This window comes from Hemicordylus capensis, chromosome 1 (assembly GCF_027244095.1).
Source record: "Hemicordylus capensis ecotype Gifberg chromosome 1, rHemCap1.1.pri, whole genome shotgun sequence".
In the NCBI taxonomy this organism is placed as follows: Eukaryota; Metazoa; Chordata; class Lepidosauria; order Squamata; family Cordylidae; genus Hemicordylus; species Hemicordylus capensis.
In genome coordinates, this window is record NC_069657.1 from 276234597 (window position 1) to 276249271 (window position 14675).

Below are 14675 nucleotides of genomic sequence, written 5' to 3' on the forward strand. Positions count from 1 at the left end.
AAACTGGTTTTGGGGTTCAGGTTCAGTCAGGTTGGGTTCAACTCCTTTTTTATACCAGGAAAGCCCTAGTGTACTATCTATGGAGGCAACTTGGACATGTATGTGGGCCTAAGACTTACAGAAGTAGACAAGGTCCCAGGTCTTGTGGTATACAATGGAAAATGTGGGACTAGGAAGTAAGCCAAATTCATACAAGCCAGGCATTGTGCAGCAGCATGTTCATAGTGCTCATTGCAAGCCATGTCTAATACAGATGGACTCCATTATCCATGGGAGTTCCATTGCCGCAGATGGGTAACAAAACTGTGGATAATGGAGCATTGGGTCAATGGAGATGAAGCGGTTAGGTTCCTGGAGATAAACACTGGCAAAACCCCGGGAGCGGGGTAAAGTGCCCTACCGTGCTCCGTGGGCCTCCAGCTATCCAGCAATGTCCCCCAGAAGTCCAAATGCTCCCATTTTCCCATGATTTTTCATGGAAAGAAAAGGGTTCTTTTAAACTAAATAAGCCACAAAATGGCTCCCTTTTACAAAATGGTGGCCAGAAATGACCTTGGAGGTCATTTCTGGCCATCTTTAAACCATAGATACGCAAAAACTAACCATCTGTTTTCCACATATGCCAAGGTAGGGTGTCAAATACCCAACCATGGATTTGTGAAACCACAGGTACCAGTTCCGTATATAACAAGGTTCACCTGTAGTTAGATTTATTTAAACATATTAGAATAGCTCCTCTGCTCTGTTAAGAGTAAGGTGTTAATATTCTAGTTTCTCCTGCATGCACAATATCTGCAGATCACTTCCCTGCCTCAGAATGCTCTTGTGATTTCTCATTAGCTAGGATGTCTGCCTTCTGCCACTAACAGACTTAAGTTCTTTCCATCTGTTACAGGCCTAATTTAATTATAGATCAGGACTAAGGAAGCAACAAAAATACTTTACACAGGCAAAATGCAAGCTTTTAAAAAGGTTATAGAATACAAAGGAATTTACTTCAGAATGCAACAGAATAGGTACACATGTCTCGAATGGAATTGCTAATTTTATTTTTAATTTGTGATCAGATTGTACCACAAACATTTGTAACACAAGACATCAAAACATATATGAAGGGGAAATTCTGCTGCACTTATAAAACCACATGAGCCTTGGCAACCTTTTAACCTAATGGGCATTACAGTATCAACAAAACAGCATTCAACTATACAATCTATGCAAAAATAAATTAGAGTCAAGGCATAACAAATCAAAATCCAGTCAATGCAAATGGAAAAGTACAGCAGATCAACAATGCCAAGAATTTAAAATCTTCAACCAGTATCAAAATCTAAAATCTCTAACTACTTCACGAACCTATTCCACAGACATAGAGGCTCTTCACACAATTAGTGTGAAGAGCTGTAAGGGGGTTTGCGGGGGGAGCGGGCTTAGCCCACTCTCCCTGCAGACAATCAAGAGGCAGCCCTGGGTGGCTGGATTGGCAGCCCACACGACTGCCGGCTCCATCACAGAGCCGGCCGGGGCTGCGGGGATCGGGTTTTTGGGGATTTTTGGTGAATTGTTGAAGTTTACGCGTCTTTAAGGTTTTTCCTCATAAGGTATAATGGAGGTTTCAGCAGCCCCATAAGTGCACTTGGGGGGTGCTGGGGTGGCCCAGAGCAAGTGGTGGTGTAGTGCACATAGGGTGCCAACCATCCCCATGGGTTTCTAACCCATGGGGTACAGGGTTCTGTTGTTTCTTAGATGTTCTGAGTGTAGATTCTATGATAGCAAATGAGAGTGGATTCATGGTGTCTCATTGAAAATCTCATTTGCTATCATAGAATCCACACTCAGAACACCTCAGAAGCAACAAAACTCCAACAAATGAAATCACCAAAAATCAGCCCTCTGCCCAAATCCTTTGAAAAAAATCTGGTAGCTTCCTTGCCCCTACCCTGCACTACCACCAACCCCACACCGCTCTAGGCCACCCCTTTCCCCCCGACGTGAAGCAATACACCCTCCATTATACCTAATGGGGGATAACCTTAAAAATGCGTAAACTTCAGAAATTCACCAAAAATCAGCCCTCTGCCCAATCACTCTGAAATTGGGGTGGTAGCCTCCACCCATTGGGCACTACCACCCCACCCCACTCTTCTGCCCCAGATCCCACGTTATGCCCCCAATCTGCCCCAAAGACACTAAAACTTCAAAAATTCACCAAAAATCAGCCCTTTGGCCAATCCCCCTGAAATTTGGGTGGTAGCCTCCACCCATTGGGCACTACCACCCCACTCCACTCTTCTGGCCCCAGGACCCTTTTTTTAAAATCCAAATCGATTCGGATTCGGATTAATTCGGATCCTAATCGAATCAGGGGTGATTCGGATGGGCCAGATTCTGATACAAAACAGAGCGGGGTTGTTTCGATTTAGATCTGAATCGAAACACCAAAAATCCAAATTTTACACCCCTAGAATCTGCACCATGAAATTGCTTCCAGGTACAGCTCACCCTTCATGGAATCAGAGGCTGACATTCAGACTAACATAGCACACATACAGCAAAGGAAGTATGCATGTGGTGTGCTGTATTCTAGACTAAAGGAGAACAATTTTTGCCAGTCTCCCCTTACTTCTGAAGCACTTGTGTCACCCCAAAAAAACATGTCCCTAAGGTCTGTGCAACACTTAGGGACATATTTTTGGGTGGCACTGATCACTTCAGAGGGAAGGGGAGACTGGCAATAATTTCCCCTCCTGTGCAAGTGCCCATGCTGCTTCAGTTTGGAATGTGCTACATGTGCTTCCTTTGTTGTACATATCCAGCATTAGTCTGAATGTCAGCCAGTGTCAATATGTTGTAATGCTGGTTTTTTAAACATAGTTATCAACTCTAATCCAGGTAAATAGGATGGAGGAGAAGTGTGAAGACTACTATATTTAACTAGATAATGTAGCCATGACTGAACTGAGGTTACCCATGACATACTGGGTGTTTTTAGAAGTTAATCTAACAACCCCTTTTAGTGTCAAATGTAACATGTGGATGCCATTAATGGGAGACAGAAAGCAGAAGACAAGCCTTTGAAACAGAATGTACCCTCTAGTCTGTGTAGTTCTTTTAGTAGAATGCAAAAACTGATTGAAATGCTCCTTGTGAAAACAGTGTTTATTCTATCATGCTACATCAAGACTGTAACATTTCACTTAGGTTTACTTTTCACATTACATTATATTCAAAATTGATTTCCTCCCTCCTATTTCAAAGGCTCTCCAATGCAACTGGTGCATTATTTACTGCATTGGTGGTTTATGGCGTAGCCTAGAAAATATTACAATCATATTGATATGCATTAAACCTTAATGTCCATTTAAAAGGTCTGCATTCAGTAGACTCTGCATTCAGTGTACTCAGTGGCCAACTATAGCCACCTGATATTTTCACTCATTATGATTTCATCTTATAAACTCATAATCAATTGGTCTGTGCTGATGTCATTCAGTTCCATCTCTCTCTCTCTCTCTCTCTCTCTCTCTCTCTTTCTCTCAGAAAGCAGTATTAGCATTAAGTAGATGCTAGAATTTGACCTATATTTTGTACAAACAAAAACACAAACAACAGATGCCTCACTTCATAGTGGAAACCACTGATCGAGTAAGTACAATCCACTAATCACTGTTGGAATCCAGTTCCCTCAGACTCACGAAGATGTGCAGATTTCTATTATATGTCTCCTCCTCAGACTTATTACCAGGCACAATTTTTAATCAGAGTAAGACATATCATGAGCAAATGCCTGTTCTTCTGTCGTAGCTACTGTAATACTGAAGTGACAGCCATGGTGACCTCACAATTGGCTGACTATGCCTCATTAGAAATGACCAGAAGAAACCAGGGCACTCTTCAGATTATGGCCTCCATCAATAAGATCCACCAGTTAGCATAACCTACTTTGATTTTGCATTTATTTGAATGGTGGGGCAGAAAAGATTTAGTTTCTCATTAGGTAATTACAAATCCCTAATTACAGGCTGATAACCTTTCCAGGATCACATCTTAACCCTGACACCAGTGACAGCAGATGACTGAGACTTATCCTTAAGGAAGTTTTCTTACCCCTTCATTTGGAGATGAGTTGTCACGAATGCTTAGGGGCAAAAATGGATACCATTTCGCAAACAGATTAGCATGCAAAAATAGGGTGAACACATTCTTCTGCTCGCTTTTCAAAAGTCTATTTTACAGAGTGAATGATGCCATTTAAAAAATTCACAGATGATTCTCAGTGATTCATTGATTAGTGTTTATCTATATTATTAATTCTCTAAGACGGGCCATGCGTGGGGACGTGGTAGAAAGGAGGTGATTGGCTGACAGAGTTTGCACCTGATTGAGCAGTTGAGATTCCATATGCAGATAGGGAAAAGGAGCCTGTGAGAACAGCAGCACCATGGTGATTGGGCAAAGGGGATTCCATATGCAGATAGGGAGGAGGAGTCTGTGGCACTGCGATAATTGGGCAATCGGGATTCCCTATGCAGGTAAGGAGGAGCAGCCTGTGATGGTTAAGGTCAGTTGGAATGCAACTGTTACTGGTCGGAAGATGTTCTTGATTGTAGAGGAGAGGAATCTATCTATCTATCTATCTATCGGTAGATAGATAGATAGATAGATAGATAGATAGATAGATAGATAGATAAGGATAGCAGGCAGGGCTTTGCAAAAAGACAGGTTGTGAGGCAGGAAAGAGCCCCTTCAAGAGAAGGAGGTTGCCGTTGTGTGAATTAAATGAGGAAACAAGATGAACAAGATCTGTTAACACAGGGAGGGAGGGAGAGATAAAAAACATGAAGGGAGGGGGAAGAAAGACAGAGGGGAAGAGCGAGTGGAGGAGAGAGAAAGAGAAAAAGAAGGGAGGGGGAAGAGAGACAGAAGGAAAGGTGAGGGACGGGCCTGAGCCTGTCAGCAGCCTGAGGGGAATGAGTGGCCATGGCAGCACTAGCAGCAAGGAAGGGCCCAGTCAACCACTGCTGCTGTTTGGGGCTACCGAGGCCATTGTCAGAGGGAGGCTGGCAGGCAAGGGATGGGCCCGGGCCTGTCAGCGGCCTGAGGGGAAACGAGCAGCCATGGTGGTGGCAGCAGCAAGGAACGGCCCGGTCAACCACTGCTGCTGCTCCTGGAGGGTGGAGGAGGAGCGGGGTTCAGATGAGGGTGGGGAGATCTCTGAGGATAGGGGGCTGCAGCATGGCCAATAGGTGGCAGCAGTGCTGCAGCCATGATCAAGAAGGGTGAGGGGGATGGAAGCAACAGGATGGAGGAGGAGGATCAGGAGTGCAGCTCAAGTGAGGGTGGGGAGATCTCTGAGGTGAGGGGAGCAATCAAGTATTAACGCGCAGATGCTCTAGAGTGTGCAAGAGTTCCAGCATTGAAGTGGAGAGAAATAATGGCGGCAGTCAGGATGCAGAGGTGGAGGGCTGGCAGGCGAAGCCCCTCTGGCCAGAAGAGGTGGGTGGATGGTGGGCGAAGCCCCACCGGCCAGGAAGAGGAGGTGGTGGGAGGGAGAAATAATGGCAGCAGCGAGGAGGTGGGCAGATGGCGGGCAAAGCCATCTACCAGCTGGGAGGAGGAGGAGGGAGGTGGTGGCAGGTAGGGGTGTGCACGGATCGGTTCGGAGGCCATTCTACTGGCCTCCGAACCGGTCTGGAGAAGGGGTGGTTTTGGTTTGGGAGGGTTAGGGTGGGGGGTTCCATTAAGGGGGGGGGCTTTACTTACCCCTCCCGCCCTTTGCTGCTTTGGCGCTGTAAATATTGCAAGAAATCCAGGCGGCAGGATCCCTCGCCGCCCGTTTCTATTACTAATTATGGCTCTGCTCCTCCTCATTTTAAAAATCGGGGGGCGGCAGGGTGCTTCCCTGCCGCCCCCTCGAAGCCCCCTGCTGCCGCTGAAGCCCACTTAAATCTCGCCCGGACCGGAGGAGAAACCGCGCTCGGGCGGGCGGCAGCGAGACATCCGTCCGTCCGCCCGCCCGCTCCCTGCCGCTCCCAGGGTTCTCTTGTTTCTGAGGTATTGAGTGTGGATTCTATGATAGCATATTAGAGTGGATTCATGGTGTCTCATTGAAAATCTCATTTGCTATTATAGAATCCACACTCAATACCTCAGAAACAAGAGAACCCTGTACTCCATGGGTTAGAAACCCATGGGGGTGGTTGGCACCCTATGTGCACTACACCACCACTCGCTCTGGGCCGCCGCAGCACCACCCAAGTGCACTTATGGGGCTGCTGAAAGCTCCATTATAACTTATTATGAGGAAAAACCTTAAAGACGCGTAAATTTCAACAATTAACCAAAAAATCAGCCATCTGCCCAAATCCTTTGAAAAAATTCAGGTAGCTTCCCTTCCCCTAAGCGGCACCACCACCAACCCCACACCGCTCTAGGCCACCCCTTTCCCCCCGACGTGAAGCGATACACCCTTCATTATATCTAATGGGGGGAAACCTTAAAGACATGTAAATTTCAACAATTAACCAAAAATCACCCTTTTGCCCAATTCCTTTCAAATAATTCAGGTAGCTTCCTTGCCCACCCTAGGAACTACCACCCACCACACTCCACTCTACGACACCCCTTTCCCCCCGACGTGAAGCTATACATTTACTGCAATCCTCATTATTCTCTATGAGGAATTCAAAAATACTTTAACAATTCACCAATAATCAGTGGAGCGTCCAATTGCCTTGGGATTTTTTGTGTGGTAGGCACCCCTGTCTTTCTACCACCCACCCTGCTTTTGTGCCCCTAGGTGCTCCACAACAGAGGATATGGACTGGTTCGGGTCCCATTATACTCTATGTGAAAAATAATTAAAAATATTTCAAATATTCATAAAAAATCATAGGGGTGTCTGATTGCTTCAGGGTTTGCATGGTTGTTGGCACCCATGGGTGCTACACAATAAGTAATAATGGCCTGGTTCGAATCCCATTATATCCTATGAGGGGAATTTTTTTTTTCAAAAATTCATAAAAAAATCGTACGAGTGTCCGATTGCTTTGGGGTTTGGGTGACAGGTACCCCTGGGTGCCAGCTACCAACCTACCAATTTTCAGGGGTCCAAACCGGTCCGAACTGGTTCGAAATGAACCACCCCTGGTTCGGTTCGGATCCGAACCGAACCGGGGGTGGTTTGGTTCGGATCCGAAACGCCGAACCAGAACCAATTCGGATCCGAACCAGTTCAGATCCGAACCGGTTCGCAGATCCCTAGTTTCCAGGTTGTGGCCACTGAGTTCATTTCATTTGTCTGAAAGGGTGGTATATTTATTAATGACATCCAGTTTTACTTCTTCTTGTATTCTATCCAGTATCTTTAAAAAAAAATTGTTTAGAAGTTTGTCCCAGTAGAGATCCTGTAGAGGAGCGGTGGGATGAGGAGAACGTTTCAATATGTATAGGGACTGGGAGGCAGAGAGAGCCTCTCTTGAAGAGGATACGTCAGAATGGAAGGAAGGAAAGTTTGATTTTGTGGGTTTTCCAGCACTAATATGCTGTGCTGTTGCTGCTATACATATCTGATTTTGCTGGGTCTCAGATTCTGGGCTTGAGACAAACTTGTGCTGCACTCACTGCTCTGATCTGATCTGCAATCTGCTTTTCAAGGTGGAGTCAGTGGAAATGTGGCTGAAGTTGCTTTAGTTGAGTTTATGGCTGTGCTTGCAGCTAAGGGTGCTGCTGTGGCAGCTGTTGCAATACTAGGAAGTAAGGAGTCATAATTCTGCATGAGAGAGTGCCCATGATGTGCCAATGATGTTACTGCACTGTGGCTGGTAGTGGATTCTGGGTTAGTGAGTCTTCTTTGGCCATTTTGGGACTGTGTTTGAAATGTGTATTTTGTGTTGGGAGGGACAGATTCCCTTTTACTGTGTGCTTTTGCAGTATTTTTCAAGGCAGGGTTGCAAAATGCATTTCAAATTTCAGTGCAAAACTTGTGTGTGCACTCTGTGAGTGCAGCTTGTTCCGACCAGAAGGGAACAATGGAGAAACTCGAAACACCCCATTGTTCCCCATGGGTAGCTTCTAAGGACACCAAAGTGGGTTGTGTGGTAGGACATGATGGGTGCTACCTACCACCCAACCCACAAAAGAAACCCTAACCCATTGCCCTACCACCCAACCCACTTAAGTTGTCTCTATGAGCTACCCATGGGGAGCAATGGGGTTTTTGATTTTCCCCATTGCTTCCTATGGCTGAAACACTCAAAACATTTTGAGATGTGTTCCGTCAAAACAGCCAGTATGACCGCTGTTTCGACAAAACGTTTCGGTTGTTTGCATTGAGTTTCGAGCTTGAAATGAAACACAAAATCCGTTTCGTGCACTTCCTTACATTCCACCTCTCCCCGCACCCACCCATCAGTTATGAATGACAGGAAAATATGTTTACAACAATTTGGGATTTTCATGTCTTTAAAAAAATCCTTTGCATATATAGCTTGCAGGTTAGTTTTGGAATCTTTTACAGCATTTATCAGATCTGAGCACATTGTTGTTTATGATTTAATGGACTTCTACCCTGTTGAAAAAAGGCATTGTCCTCTGAGGTAAGAGTTATGTGGGGAAACCATGTCTGCAGGAGACTAAGTCGTGGTCAGTTAACTCCCTGGCCCAAAAGAAAGAAAAGGCTTTCTTTAAAGAGTTTCCCTTTCTTTCTAATAAATATTTGTTCTGGTGACTGATTGTTTGCCGGACCTGGCAGGGAAATCTGAATGAAGGAAGACATCCTTTCACTTAGTTGAGGAAAACCACAGCTCATAATTCTTTCACAAGCATACAATGGCCAACCTTGTATTTTTCAAGTCATCTAAACACAAAGTCTGATTAGATTATAAAGTACTTGCGTATGGTTTATAAGTCAGTATGTCAGAGCATTTTTATGGTAGTTCTTCCAAAGTAAATGTAGTATTGTGAGAAAGCAAAATTCGAGTCGTCCTTTATTGCACCTTCTGTGTTGCTTATTCACTAGACACTGTATATCTTTATGAATCTTGCTTGATTGAAATGCCTGTTATGAAAAGGATATACTGAGGAACAGAAATTGACGTACAGATTATGTCTGTTAAAGATGGTCACAAACTATAGTTGTAGCACCAAGCAATCACTTCTTAAGTGAGATTAATTTAAACACACGCCTAGAATAACATGTAAATCATGCCATGGTTTCATTAACAAGAGCTCATTCTAATGGACTGATTAGCCTCAACACTAAAGCCCTATTCAGGCATCCAGTGTTTATTATTGATTTTAGCTGCTTTGAGATCTTCTTTGATATTGGAATAGAAATCCCTAAATATTTTTTATTAATTTATTTATTTAAACATAAAAAAACCATAAAACAAGTAAAACCATATGTGTGTGTGTATAAGTTATTAAAAAAGCAAATAAAACCAGCAAACCCTAGAGAGCCAATAATAAATTCAGATCCCACATAATGGCAGAGCAGGGAAGTCACTTGCCTAGGGAGCAAGCAAGTTGCTGGTTCAAATCCCCGCTGGTATCTTTCCCAGACTATGGGAAACACCTATATCGGGCAGCAGTAATATAGGAAGATGCTGAAAGACATCGGAGCTATTCTCATGGTCCACTGAAATCGGGCTAGGGGAGCTTAGCCTGATTTCGGTGGACCTTGAGAATCACTGGGCTCGCAGGTGAACCCGGTGTCCTCCAGGCGGTTAACCTGCCAAACTACCCCTCCCCTTAAACCGGGTTTGCAGAGCAAGCGATCCGCAAACCTGATTTTTTAATCTTGAGTTGCTGCGGTGCGGCTCCATGCCGCAGCAACTCACAAGGAGACCCCCGACCGGGAGGCTGAAAAGCAGCCTCCCAGCTCAGGGGTCTCTCCAGTATGCCCTGTGCGCTCGCGCCGCAGATACTCACAATTTAAAAAACCGGGTTTGCGGAGTGCTCGCTCTGCAAACCTGGTTTAAGGGGCGCAGCTGAGCCCGGTGGTTCTCACAATTGTAGAAAATTAGGCTAGTGGAGGCTAGCCCGATTTTCTACAATCGTGTGAATAGCTTCCGTATATCTCTAAATACAAGGGACTGGGTCTTACGATCCATGAGACCCAGTTTTGGGAAGTGAGCGGGAAGAGCAGGCTAAGCCCGCTCTCCCTGTTCACAAGCAGGGAGGGAGCCCTGGGCGGCCGGATCGGCCTCCCACACGATGGCCAGCTCCGAGACGGAGACGGTGGGGGCTGGGGAGCTCGGGGGCCGCCCCCGGAAGCCCCAGTATGCCCTGTACGAGCGCACAGGGCATACTGGGGAGACCCCCGAGCTGGGAGGCTGCTTTTAAGCCTCCCGGCCAGGGGTCTACTCACGAGCAGCCGTGGTGAGGAGCCACACTGCAGCTACTCTCGAGCAGATAGCCCGGGTTTGCGGAGCGCTCGCTCCGCAAACCAGGGCTAAGGGGCGGGCTACAGGAGCAGGTTAGCTGCTCCAGAACCACCGGGCTTGGCTGCGAGCCTGGTGGTTCTTACGATCACAAAAATCGGGCTAGGATTTTCCTAGCCTGATTTTTGTGATCGTAAGAATAGCCCCAAGGTGGTGGAGAAAAATGGGGTTTGCCCTAATGGTGAGTGTCTAGAAGCATCTGGCTAAGTGCTGTATGAAACAGATTGCTGAACAAGAAGATACACCTTCCTTGGTCTGACCATCAACAGTTATTTAAGCTATTCTCATGACCAGGAGAAATTGGGCTATGAGAGCCTAGCCCAATTTCACCTGGTCATCTGCTGCCACAGGAGCTGCACAGCTCCCGGCAGCAAATGACCAAAAATACCCCTCCCCTTAAACGAGGTTAGTGGAGTGAATATTTCACTAACCCCGTTTGGTTGATAATGTGCTGCCGCAGCACGGCTCCACACCATGGCAACACATGAGGAGACCCCTGCTGGAAGGCGAAAACAAGCCTCTTTGCACTTGTGCTGGCCCCAGCTGGCCCCCCGATCCCCACTGCCCCTGCTGTCTCCATGACAGAGCTGGCAATCATGTGGGCGGCCGATACGGCTGCCCGGAGACAGCTTCCTGCACTAACCCTAACAATGCTTCACACCAATCATGTGCAGCACCTCATTATGTTCTTACAAATATGGACCCACAGCAAAATGTTGCAGTACATCCATGCTGTGCATGTGTTACCTGAGCCTGTTCCCTAAACAAAACAATAAGGCTGTTCTCACAAGCAGCCTCACCTAGGCTGGGGAATCCCCCAATGCACTGCACTCATCATAAGGTGCATTGTGGGATCCTTGGAGACCAGGACGCATTATCCCAGCCTTTGGAGATCCATGCTGCTGGCAGCAGTGTGGATCATGTGAGCATGCAATAGCACACCCAAAGAGGACAGCAGTCCTCTGGGGGGAAGGTGAGTTTAGAACAACCTCCCCCCACCACCCTCCCACCCGCGGGGTCGTGTGAATAGGCTTAACGTTTTGGTTTTTGTTGACAAAACAAAAGTTAGCAACAAAGACAGGACTCCCTTCTCTAACCTGGGTCTTACTTCATGTGCAGATTTTATGTTATATTTTCTGTTTTCTGAGTTTTTGTTGGGTAGCATTGGTACTCAGTCTTAGCTCCTTTTCATCCAGCCCTAAAGCCTAATGTTAAGACACCAGGCTCTTCAGCTCCCCAACTTGATGGGAGTTACACAACTGCTACAAGGTGGGTTGAGGCACGTCTTATTTTGTGGATCTGAACCTCCAGAGTGTTCCCATAAAGTTGTGAGGAAATTTCCTCAAAACTTGCCCAACAGCACCTGAGAGAACAGTATAGTACTTCACAACCCAAGCAATTAAATGTGTCAAACTCTTTCCCCTTTAGAAACAAAACAGGGTTACTTGACTGATGAGGGAGTCACTAATGTCATTCTGACAATCAGTCACAGCAGAGTAGGAGTAAGAAAATCTTGCTAGCAAGGCTCTTATGGAGCCACAGGAATGCTCCTTCCCTGTTGCTACAGAGCAGGGCTACCCTGTCATTTTACCTTGATGTAAACCAAAGTATGAGCGGGGAAGCCCCATCTTACCTCACAGCCCCGATTGTGTGTGCGATTGGAGCTGTTTACAGCAGCTCCTGGCAGTCCGGCTTCCTTGCAACCTTGTAACTGCAACCTATAGGAAGCCAGGAATGTCAGCATAGATACAGCCAGCCTCTTCGCTACCCACATAAAGCATTGTGGGATACTGGAGGACTTCCTCCTCCAGGCCTCTACTATAGGCATCTCTGCCATGCTGATTGTGTGTGAGAGCAGCATGCTTGAGCAGAGCGGGCCCTCGCTTGTGTGGGGAAAGGTAGTTATAATCCTGGAGGGGAAAACCCTGCCAGCCCTTCCTAGCCACCAGGGATTTCAGTAGTATGAGAACGACCTTACAGAGGCTCTACACATAATCAGTGTGTAGAGCATGCAGGGTGTCTGCGGGGAGAGCGGGCTAAGCCTGCTCTCCCCACAGATGGGCAGGGAGCCATCCCTGGCTGGCCAGATTTTCCGCCCACATGATTACCAGCTCTGTCACAGAGCCAGTAGGGGTGGCGGGGATTGGAGGCCCCCAGAAGTCCCAGGATGCCCCACACGGGGGTCTCCTCATGAGTCAATCACGGTATGGAGCCACGCCATGGCAACTCACGATCGCCAAAATGGGGTTAGCGGAGCACTCACTCTGCAAACATTGAAGCGGCCACTTTTGCTGAAACTGCAGGGAGATCCCCGCAGACGATCTCTGCAAAAGCCCTGGGCGGCCATATCAGCCGCCCACACAAGTGCCGGCTCCGTCACGGAGCTGGCGGGGGCTGGGGAGCTCGGGGGCCGTGCGGGGAGACCCCCGGAGAGACCCCCGGAGCCGGGAGGTGACTGTTTGCCTCCGGGTCGGGGGGCTACTCATGATCAAGGAGTCCGGTTTTTCAGAGCGCTTGCTCCGCAAACCCGGGCTAAGGGCAGAGGCACTTAGGCAGGTTACCCACCTAGGAACCACCGGGCTCGCAGTCGAGCCCAGTGGTTCCCACAATCAGGAAAAACCCCATTGTTTAAAGGGTGGGTGCTTACTGAGGTTTGCTGCTGGGAACCACGTGGCTCCCGTGGCAGCAGGCAACCACCGGAAGGTGGATTCGGCTCCCTTAGCCTACTTCCCCGAGGTCGTGAGAATCACCTTACAGAGTTTCACCATTTTCTTTTGTGGAGACTTTTATTAACATAGCTTTCCTCTTCAGAAGCAGAAGGACTTATGATGGGATTGAGGGAGTATTCTTCAAGCTGAGCCCACTCTCCCCGCTAACCCTCTCGAGGCAGGTCTCACTGATCATGAGACCTGCCTCAATATTGAGCTAGGTTGACCAAGGATCTCACTCAGTTTAAAGCAGCTTCCTGTGTTCCTAAAACAAATTACAAAAAACAATCGGTAAAACTCAGCTCGGGGACAAATAAAAAACTTCAAAATCATTACTTCACTTAGTTCATTTAGAAAATGTGTAAATAAAATTTAAAAATAAAAATCATTTTTAACCTTTCAGGTCTTGTATATGCAGATTTTTTGGCATCAATAAAATTTAAATTGAATTTAAATTAATTTTAAATTTATTTTATACTTTTGCTTCTCTTTCTGTTCTAGCCCTTCAGGAGACACTCCCCACCCACCAATTATACCCTCCAAGTACCAGGACAGGAAATTTTGGAAATCATCCCAGAAGTCCTCACACGTGGCAGTTCTTGACCATCACCATCACCAAGCTTTGTTAATTCACCCTTGCTAGAGGCAAATGGGAATAACTGTATTAGCTCTTCTTGTGCAATCACTTGTCCTTAACAGCATCCTCAGCTGCCCCAGCATGCAGCGTTCCAGTAATGGAACGCTGTGCATCATGTTGGCCATTGTTTTCTATACAGTGATATTGACATTAACATTTGTGGGTGTATGCAGATCTCCTTTGCCAGGCCTCCTTGTAAACTGGCTATTAAAAAAATTGAAAGTATTCTTCAACAGGCCTTGTAAAAATAAATGAACCAATGAAATTAAGTTGAAAGGTAGGGAAAGGTGCTGAGTGTTAAACAGCTAAGGGGAGGGGGAAATCTGTTAATCATTTTATTAGTGTTTTTCTTTCAGCTGAAGTCTTTGGAAATAATGGTAATTCTTTACAGCTGACAAGCTGTCGATTTTGTGAGAAAGACAAGCTGTTTTTACCCTAGTCATGGTTCTGACTTGTTTTGACTACTGGCTTTCTAGTTCAAAAGCCTCATGAATATGCTCTTGGGTATGAAACTGAAAAAGTTTTACATCTGTCCAAACTGTTTTTATTCAGGCAAATGCAAACTTGGTTGGAAATCCCTATTCTTTTGAAATTTGGGGGTGTCAAAGGCTGAGCTCAAGGCAAATCCTGACAGACAGCCCATAATATGCATATTGGCTCCCTACTTTGTGCTCTGTAGCAGATGATTAGTTGGTGAGATAAGACGCACACATGATATGATACATGATAAGACGGATTACATGATAATAGTATTTCTTTCCCTTGCTATCCAATAATGATAACAGCAGTTAATATTAAAAGTGATGTGGTATCTTAGAGGCTAGTTGACATATTGGTTTGGTTTGAATGAGCTTAAGGCTCATGCACACACAAACAAACTCACAGGAC

General features: G+C 46.2%; 1 long non-coding RNA gene across 1 annotated transcript; it reads left to right on the plus strand.

Annotated features, from left to right (window-relative positions):
• Nucleotides 1–892: 892 nt before the first annotated feature.
• Nucleotides 893–14012, plus strand: LOC128340377 (uncharacterized). The gene is made up of 3 exons (XR_008313658.1): nucleotides 893–1016; nucleotides 3541–3645; nucleotides 13652–14012. It is a non-coding gene; the product is annotated as an uncharacterized LOC128340377 (long non-coding RNA).
• The last annotated feature ends 663 nt before the right edge of the window (nucleotides 14013–14675 follow it).